Raw genomic sequence first — 9,244 nt, forward strand, 5'->3', positions numbered from 1 at the left:
GGGCTGCATGATCAATTCATGCACAGGTACCTGGTTGGTTGTGAGATCTGTCAGGGGCTTCTCTGAACAACAGGCTTTACCACTTTAATAAGGGCAGGTTGTGAGGCCTCTCTTCCTGGGGCAATGAGATTTCATAGGGTAAACACACAGCAAGAGAAGATGTTTTATAGCTTGTGGAAATGCAGGTGTGCAAAGGGTCCTGCAGTGGGGAGTGGGAGGTAAGGTGCCACTGGGCTCTAAGCACACAGAGAGCCCAGGGGTGAGGGTGTATGACTCTAAAGAGTGCCACCTGGCTTCACACCAGGGACTTTATGTAAAAACAGGAGAATCTAGGTTGTCAGCACGTGTCTACACAGTGACCTCCCTAAGCCTAGCTCTGTCAGGCACCAGGTGGCTGTGAAATGAACATGAAGGTCCCCACCCTGAGGACCCTAATGAATGAACATCTTGACATCCTCAAGCCCCTTCCCCTGCACCACCACCCCACCTCATCTGGGTCTCAGGCTCTGACCATGATATCAGTGGCACCTTTGTTCCCTATATCCAGCTCCTCTGGACGTCTCTGTGATGAGCTGTTCCATGTCAGCGAGCCCCAAACTGAGCTCTGCCTTTACCCCATGAATGCTTCCTCCCTGTGAAGCCCCTTGTGAAGAAGCCACCACTAGCAGGATCCTTCAGCCCTGAGTCTCTGCCTTCCCCACCCCTCCGATTTCCCCCAGCCCATGATCCCATCTGGAGGTCCCTATTATCCTCTCCCTCCCACTTCAGTCTTGGGCTGCACACCAAATCCCTCTTCACAATCTCCCACAAGACAGGTCCAGGTCCACTTGGGGACACTGAGGTGACACAGGTGGGTGTTGCTGGGAATGAAGAGCAGGATCCTGGAGCAGAGGACAGGCAAGGGCTCCCAATCCACCAGAACACAGGCTAAAGTGGGGGCAAGACACCCATAAAGGGTGAGGCAGGCATCACACTGCAGCCCCGCCCTCTGCTACCCCAGGGTGCCCTGTGTTTCCTGCTTTGGCCTGGGGGACTTCCCCCCTCACTCTCTGTTAGAGGGGTGCCCATTCATTCATTCACACCCTCATTCACCATGTACATGGGTCCTGCTCAGTGCCAGGCCTCAGCTGGATGACAGCTCATCCTTGGGGACACAGCTCAGATCTCACCTCCTCCATGAAGCACTTCTGGATTCCCACCCCTCCTGAAGTTCCTCTGGCCTCAGTTGGGGCCACTAGGGCTGAGACCACACTCTGATTACCTCCCAAGTCTGTGATCTCTGTGAAAGCCCTGGGCCCAATGTGGAAAGAGACTCAGAAAAATGGGGCCAAAAGGGGCTAAGAAAAATGTTACTAGTTCTCTATGACAGAGAAGGGCACTGAGCAGAGAGAGAGCAGTGTCCATCCAAAGCTACAGAGGAGGGTCTCAGTGAGCCCTCCCTTGGCCCTGTTACTAGTTCTCTGTTACAGATGAGGACACTGAGCCACAGAGAGGGAGCAGAGCCCTGCTATAGCCTTGGCCCCACGGCCTGTGTCCTTTATTACTAGCTCAATGCTGCCAGCAGGGGTGTGGGCCTGGAATGGAGGTTGAAAGCAGCCTGACCTCCATGACCCCTTCATACACAAAGTCAGTCTCAGGAAACACCCCTCAAGACCTACTCTACACCCCTGGGATTGGGACCTGATTGCTGTTCCTGGAAGCTGGCTGGGCTTCCCTGTGAATTGGCCCAGGAGATGCTTGGGACAGACACAGGGCCCCTGAGGCTCCCTGTCCCCAGATGAGCAGCTCTGGGCCCCTTGACTGTCCCTGGCAGAGGCCTGATGACACGAGGTGTTGGTCGGGTAGCCAGCTGTGGAGATGAGGAAATGGGAGCAACATGCAGGTACATGCAGAGGTTCAGGTATTCACTCAACAATCATTGATTCAGGCCTTGCAGTGTGGCTGGCATGGGCCCAGGCCTGGGTGTCCAGTAGTGAATACAGTCAACCCCTTGAGACTTCTGGGAAAGCAGTGCTCGGAGAAACGGGCCCTCAGAGCCCCCATCCTGCTCCCCATGAACAATCACACTGAGATGAGGCTGCAGCCATGGGTCCAAGTGGAGGGTGAAGAGAGGAAGGAAACCCAGAGTTGGCACTGACCATGAGCCTGGACACTGGAATCAGATGGCCTGGGCTCTGTAATCTGGGGTGGTCACCTCCCCTGTTCTCTCTGTGCCTCAGTTACTTCTGCAGAAATGGGTGATAAAGCCTGTCCCTGCCCCACAGATTTTCATGAGGAGTCAGTGATCTCTTATGCGTGTAGGACAGTGCCTGGCTATGGGTCAGGATCCTGCTCACCTCACAATAGTCTGTCCCACTTTAAAGATGAGAAAGCCAAGGCTAAGGGGCTTATGAGACCAGCCTGGGCTAGCCCCCTTCTCATGCTCTGCTGTCCAGGTCTCCTGCTTTTACATCATCCCTCTGACCCCATATCCACCCAGCAAAGTAGGTGCTGAGAATCTGAGCAAATCAGAGTATGAATGGAGGCACACCCTCTCCCCAACTTGGGCTCTTGGGGCGGTGGGCAGGATGGGGATATCGGGCTCCCCCAGACTGTCCAGGAGGCCCAGCATGTCCCTCACCTCATTTCCACTCAACACGGAGGTGTGTGTCCAAGGGCCAGAGGGCGATGGAGTAACCCAGGGTGGGTGGATGCTAGGTAGGTGTGGGAGGCACAGAGTGGCCCCTGGAAGACAGTGTCCAGGCAGCCAAGGTGTGGGGAATGAGGGTGCCCAGAAGGGGCAGAGGACAGAGTCCAGCCTGGACACAACCCCCTGCTGGACCCTGATCTGGGGTGAGAATTGGGACAAGCCAGGGCCCCACTAGGGCTCCTCATCCAGCAAAGAGGTGAGGAAAAGTTAAGGAGACAATGGAGGCTGACCCCACCATGCTCCCTGTGTGAGGGTGCTGCTTCCAGGATCCTGGAGGTTCCTTAGACCCTTGTGAAGTCGCTGGTGCTTCCAGCCCCATGTGGGCAGAAGAACTGAGGCAGGGAGGACAGAGTGACTCAGGACAGAGCTAGGATTCATCCAAGAGTGTGTGCTGGGCCTCTCACTGAGAGCAGCCTCTGGGCATCATGGACTCAGGAAGTGTCTTGTCCTCCCTCTTAAGGCTCCTGGCATGTTAGGCAGGAAAGGTCCCAGTGCCCATACCTGGGCCTCTCTGGGTGATGCTGACATGTGGGATCATGATGGTCCTGGGAAAGGAGAGAGAATGTAGGCTGGGCGTCAGGTCTGCATCAGACCCTAATGATGCCCCTAATGTTGTGTGACCTGGAAACTCCCTGACCTCTCTGTGCCTGGCTTTCCAGCTCTGACTCAGAGGACTGCTGTGCTTGGCACACAGTAGGACCTCAATCAGAGGAAAAAGCCAGCCCTTCCCCAGGAACCTCTCCTCTTACATGCCCAAAGCTAAGCCCATGTGCCACACATCACCAGAGCTGATACTTGACAAACAGGGCAAGTGAAATCCAGCAACCCCTCCCTCCTGCCTGAGGCCCTTCCCTCGTCAGTGAGTGGCTCAGAGCAGGTCTCTGCATCCCAGAAGCCTGAACTGAGACTTGTGACCTGGAGGAGTCCCTGTTCCACACAACTTTTTTTCCAGGTGCTTCCAACAAGACACAAGAACACCTGGTCAGTCTCTTAGCTGCAATGTCCTCCCTTTGCAAATTCCCCCATCACATCCGGGCTAGAAGATGTGAGTTCCAGGGCACATGACCATCCAAATGATGACTTCAGGGAAACATCCCTGCCCACACTGCACTCTTCAGAGCCCACCTTCTAAAAGAAGGGGTAGTGACCCACGGTTGTGCACAGTTTTATCAGAACACAGCCCTCACCCACCCACCATTGGAAACATGTGAGAAGCAGAGATTCCCAAGTGCCTGGACCCCTGTCATCCAGAAAGCAGAGGTTAGGGTAACAGACAGAAGGGGAGAAAGTACTTTCATACTATGTATCTGATAAGGGGTTAACACCCAAAACATATAAATAACTCTTACAATTCAACAGCAAAAAAACAAGCAATCTGATTTAAAAAGTGGGCAGAGGAACTGAATAGACATTTTTCCAAAGAAGGCACACAGATGTCTAACAGGTACATGAAAAGGTGCTCAACATCGCTCACCATCAGGGAAATGCAAATCAAAACCACAATGAGATATCCCCTCACACCTGTCAGGGTGGGTGTCATCAAAATACAAGAGATAACAAGTGATGGTGGTGGTGTGAAGAAAAGGGAAACTTCTGCAATGTTGGTGGGAATGTAAATTGGTGCCATCACTCTGGAAAAGAGAAGAAGACTCCCCCAAAATTTAAAATTAGAACTTCCATATGATCCAGCAAGTCCACTGCTGGGAATATATCCAAAGGAAATGAAATCACTATGTCAATGAGACAACTGCACCCTCACGTTCACTGTATCATTATTTACAATAACCAAGATATGTAAACAACCTAAGTGTCCATCAACAGATGAATGGATACAGAAAACGTGACGCATATATATGTATATAAAATGGAATCTTATTCAGACATTAAAAAAATGAAATCCTGCCATTTGTGACAACTTGGATGGACCTTCAGGGTATTATGCTAAGTGAAATAAATAAGACAGAGAAAGACAAATACCTATGATCTCATTTATATGTGGAATCTATAAAATAAACTGAAACCCATAGAAACAGAGATCAGGTTGGTGGTTGCCAGAGGTGAGTCAGGGGGTGATTGAAATACGGGAAGATAATCAAAATGTATAAACTTCCAGTTAGAAGACAAACAAGTCCTGGGGACATAATGTACTGCAAGGTGACTGTAGTTAACAACACTGCACTGTGCATTTGATAGTTGTTAAGAGAGTACCTCTTAAAATTTCTGATCACAAGGAAAATAGTGTGTGACTATGGGTGATGACAGACGTCAAGTAAACTTAATGCAGTGATCATTTCACAATATGCACATGTAACAAGACATTATGCTGCACACCTAAAGCCAACAAAGTTATGTGACAATTGTATCTCAGGAATACTTATCCCAGGAAGCGGGGGTGCAAGCCTGGACTACCTACTGCAGGAGCTGCCTTTGTCCTCCAACAGCAGAGGGTGGTAGTTGTGACAGGGACTGTAGGTCCCTCAAAGCCTAGAATGTTTACTGTCTGGACCTTCACAGGGAGAGTGTGCAGACCCTGCCCTGGAAGACGGTGGTCATGGCAGCAACAACGGCCTGCCTGTGTGCAGGCTCAGCCCAGACAGCTCCTGTGCTCTGCTGTCACCGCATTTACTTCCCTCCACACCCTCAGAGGGAGAGGCTTCAATGTTCCGATTTTACACATGAGAAAACTGAGGCTCATTTGCTTTGAATTATTGACCAAGTGGTGGGGGAAGCTTTGAACTCCAGTGTTCTGATTTCAAAGCCACATCTCAGTCCTGATTTTTAGAAGGTGGAGGTCCAGGCACTGGGGACCCTCCACCTTCCTCACTTGTAGTCTTAGTCCAGGGCTGCCATCCCCGAGGCGTCTGGGTGAACACATTTAATCCGCTTACTCTGCACCAGCTGAGCCCTTGGCTGCCAGTCTGTTGTCGCTGCCTGACACCAGCTGAGTTTTACAAGTGAACCATCAACCCCTGCCAGCCCACCTGCCCTGCCATGTGGGGCAGACCACTCCTAGTCTGGTCATTCTAAACCCTTAGCTCACACATTTGCACAACTGCATCGAAAGGGCCCTACTCCCTGTGTGGAGGTATCGACAAGGGGAAGGGAGGGGAGTTTTGGGTGGCCCCTTACTCTGAAGGTGACACATGACAGGGACATGTTCATGTCCATAATGGCACTCAATTTGAAGCTAAGAACATGGTCACAGCGAGGGGTAAAAGCTGAGAGGCTACAAGGCTGCTGAGAAAGGGGCTTGACTATTGAATTGTAAATGTGTAATTTAATTTAAAAATTAGCCTCCTGGGTGATAAGAATTTGCCCCTAAGGCCAGAATTGGCCACCTGACCCCTGGGAACCCCTCAATTCCAGGATGTAATCATCTGAGCATGGAGGGGGCTTAAATTGGGGTGCTGTCCTCTCAGTCATGGTGCACCTGCCCACATGTGCACCCATGAACTGCAGTTCTCACACATCAAGGCACCTCTCATGCCCTGCCAAGGAGGTCCAGGTCATAAGGAAGGGATGACAGACTGTGAGGTCACACGTGTGCCCCTGCAGGGGTGAGTGTTGTATAGGGCAGAGCCCCCCCACTCTCACCTCCAGGAGGGGTGCTGGAGGGAGCAGGACTCCTGAGCCCCTAGGCTTAGCAAGCATCCTGGCTGAGGGTGGGGAGGCTGTCCACTCTGAAGTCATAGGTCAGATGCTAGATTGGGGCCCCACCCCCACAGCTCACCAGTGAGACCGTCTAGTCTGTTTTCTCTGTAAACTGGAACCCAGTCACCCTCACCCTCAGAAGTGGGGGCAGCCTGTGTAAATTACAACACAAAGCCCTGGGCTGTTTCAGGTGCCTGGGGGTGTCCAAGCCCCTAGGCCGGGCAAGTGGGAGAGGACATGTATGGGTTAGCAGGTGTGAGAGCAGGGCTGAGACTTGGCTGAGTGCATGCACTCTAATATCCAGGAACTGCGAGCTACCACTAGCAAATCTGTTCACTGAGGCCATGTGTACTCTCCCTTGTCATTTACAATCCCCTGTTTGAACAGAGGCCTCTGGAGTCTATTAGCCACATTGTTGCCTGTCACCACACTGTTGCAGTTCCAGGGTCTCCATTTAGCCAGCTTGAAGGAATAGTCAAACTTTTTCTTAAAACCAGTGACAGAAAACCAAAGTGGCTTAAAGAAGCAAACAGGGCAGGAGAGAATGACTTACCTAACTGAGACATTCACAGGGAGATAGCTTCAGGCAGGGCTGTACCTGGTGCTCAGTGACATCAGCAGAAGTCATCCTTCCCCACCTCTGGGCTCTGCCACTGGTGTCATCTTCACATGGCTCTGCCTTTACGAGAGCAAGATAGTCACCAACTGCCACAGGCTGACATCACCACCCCTCAACTCCCAACTGAAATAGAACTTCTCTGCTCCCAGGATTCCAGCAACTAGGCCTGACCTCCGTGGAGCCTGATTGGGCTGGTGCCCAGCACTGAGCCAATCACAGTGGCCAGGGAGGATGGAAAATGCTGATTGGCCAGATCAAGGCCATGTGACCATCCTCTCCAGAAAACCTGTGAGCTGTTCACCTGTTTTCAGGTTGGGAGAGTGTGATGTCTCCCAGAGGATCCTGCTAGTAGCACAAACTGCAGGTGGCACAATGAGCTGAAATGAGCCTGTCTGCTTGGTGACAAGTGACAGGTCACTTAGTGGTTCCCTGCTCCAGGGAGGGAGGCATGTCAAAACAATATTGGGGCTTCAGAGCCAAAATGTAGTAGAAAAGCCTCCCAGTCTCCCAAAAGGTGGGAAAGTGAGCACTGACACTGGAAAGGCACTCCTCTCTGTGGCCCTTGGCTTTCTCCTTGTTACAGTGGAGAGTGCAGTGTTGCCCTTGATAGCCCACTTCCCTGCTGGGAGGCCTTTGCAACAGGTGGAGAGTGCTTGGAAAAGCCCACTTATTCTGAGGAACTGTTATTGCTCCTGGTGGCATTATTATTTTCATGTCACTTGTGAGGTGGGCCCTGAGGGGTCCCTGATCTGGGGGCACAGACACCCACAGAAACTTGGCCCAGTATTGCTGTTCATTCAACAATGACTTACCGAGCACCTACTGTGTGTCAGATTCCCAGGGTAGAGCAGTGGTGTTGACAGCACAAGCCCCTGCCTCACCTCATCTCTGCATCCCAGGTGGGGTCACCAGAATGGGAGTTCAGGAAGCAGAGGACGTGGCCGAAGCCTTGTGGGAACCCCTGGGTTTTTCTCTGTGCTGAGGGCACTAGCAGCACACCGATTGTGGGACTCAGTACCCGCAGGACCTAGCATTGATGGGTAAAGGAGAGAGGCATTTCTACAAGCCCATCCTCACTAACCCCAGGCTCCAGAGGGCAGCTCCACTCTGCTCAACCCCAGGGGGCATCTTCCACCATCCTGATCACCCTCTGGTATTACTCCCCGCTCAGATGCACTTTTTCCTGTGGCAGCTACACTCAGAATATGTGTTTATTTCTCTCCCATGTGGTTAAGTGGACTTCAGATACATGATAGTGATGGAGTGGCTAAGCCTCTGGGCAGATTGCTGGGTGACCCGCGGAAATTGCTGAACATGGTGAGCTCCCTTCTGCCAACCAATGGGCCAGGCCCCACCACTGTTCTATCTGTTCTACCTCACTTAATCTGCACAGACACTCTGTGCAGGACATCCTGTTATCCCCCATCTCTGCTGACCTTGGGTGGACAAAGCTTGGGTTTGAGAAAGTTGCCCAGGTCACATTGTTGACAAGTGGGGAGCTGGGGATTTGCACCCTGGTCCCAGGATTCTGGATCATGGAAAGGCCTGGGTGGGGCAGCTTATTGCCAAGGGAAGTCCTGCCCAAGCCTCTCCCATGAGAGCCCACCCAACAGCACATCTAGCACAGTCAGCATTTCCTGGACCAGATGGACAGAACCTCAAAACTTCTTTGCAGATTGTTTCCATGTTCTTTTGCAAACACAGAAAGGCCACAGGCCAGGGAAGGATAAGGCCAAGAGTGTTTTCATTGGGGAGAGTTAAGGACAAGTGTGAAGACACACAGCACTCCCAGCAGCCCTCTCGGCAGAGCCTGCCACTGGGTGAGCAGCTACCATGGCTACCTACCATAATCCTGTGAGGTTCATGCCTGTACAAGCCTGCCTGTGAGAAGAGAAAAGTGAAGCTCAGAGACGTGTGGGGACACTCCAAAGACAAACAGATAAGGTGGGATCATCACCACCATGCTGTGCTGGGACAGGCAGTCACCTGTCACACTGCTCATGCATGGCCTGCTGGGAGTAGTGAAGGCCTGATAGGAGCACAGGAACACTGTGGTGAAGGTGATGTTTCTACCTGGGACAGCTGGTACCAGGAACTCTAGCTGATTCTTCATTGTGCCTGCTTTGAGTGTCAGCATGTTGCAGCCTCATGTAGGGGAAGGGCTGCCTCCTTTCCACACCGGTGCACAAGGAAGAGCATGTACACACTGGCATCACCATAGACCACCGGCAGGATCAGGATCTGGAGCTCAGAGCAGAAACTGCCAACACCAGGAACTGGTGCAA

The 9,244-nt window shown here is 52.1% G+C and overlaps 1 long non-coding RNA gene across 1 annotated transcript in view; it reads left to right on the top strand.

Annotated features, from left to right (window-relative positions):
- LOC141573815 (uncharacterized) overlaps window positions 1-9,244 on the top strand; it is a 588,593-nt gene that overhangs the window by 576,295 nt on the left and 3,054 nt on the right. The gene's annotated exons all lie outside the window — the stretch shown is intronic.

Source organism: Camelus bactrianus, chromosome 17, assembly GCF_048773025.1.
Source record: "Camelus bactrianus isolate YW-2024 breed Bactrian camel chromosome 17, ASM4877302v1, whole genome shotgun sequence".
NCBI lineage: Eukaryota > Metazoa > Chordata > Mammalia > Artiodactyla > Camelidae > Camelus > Camelus bactrianus.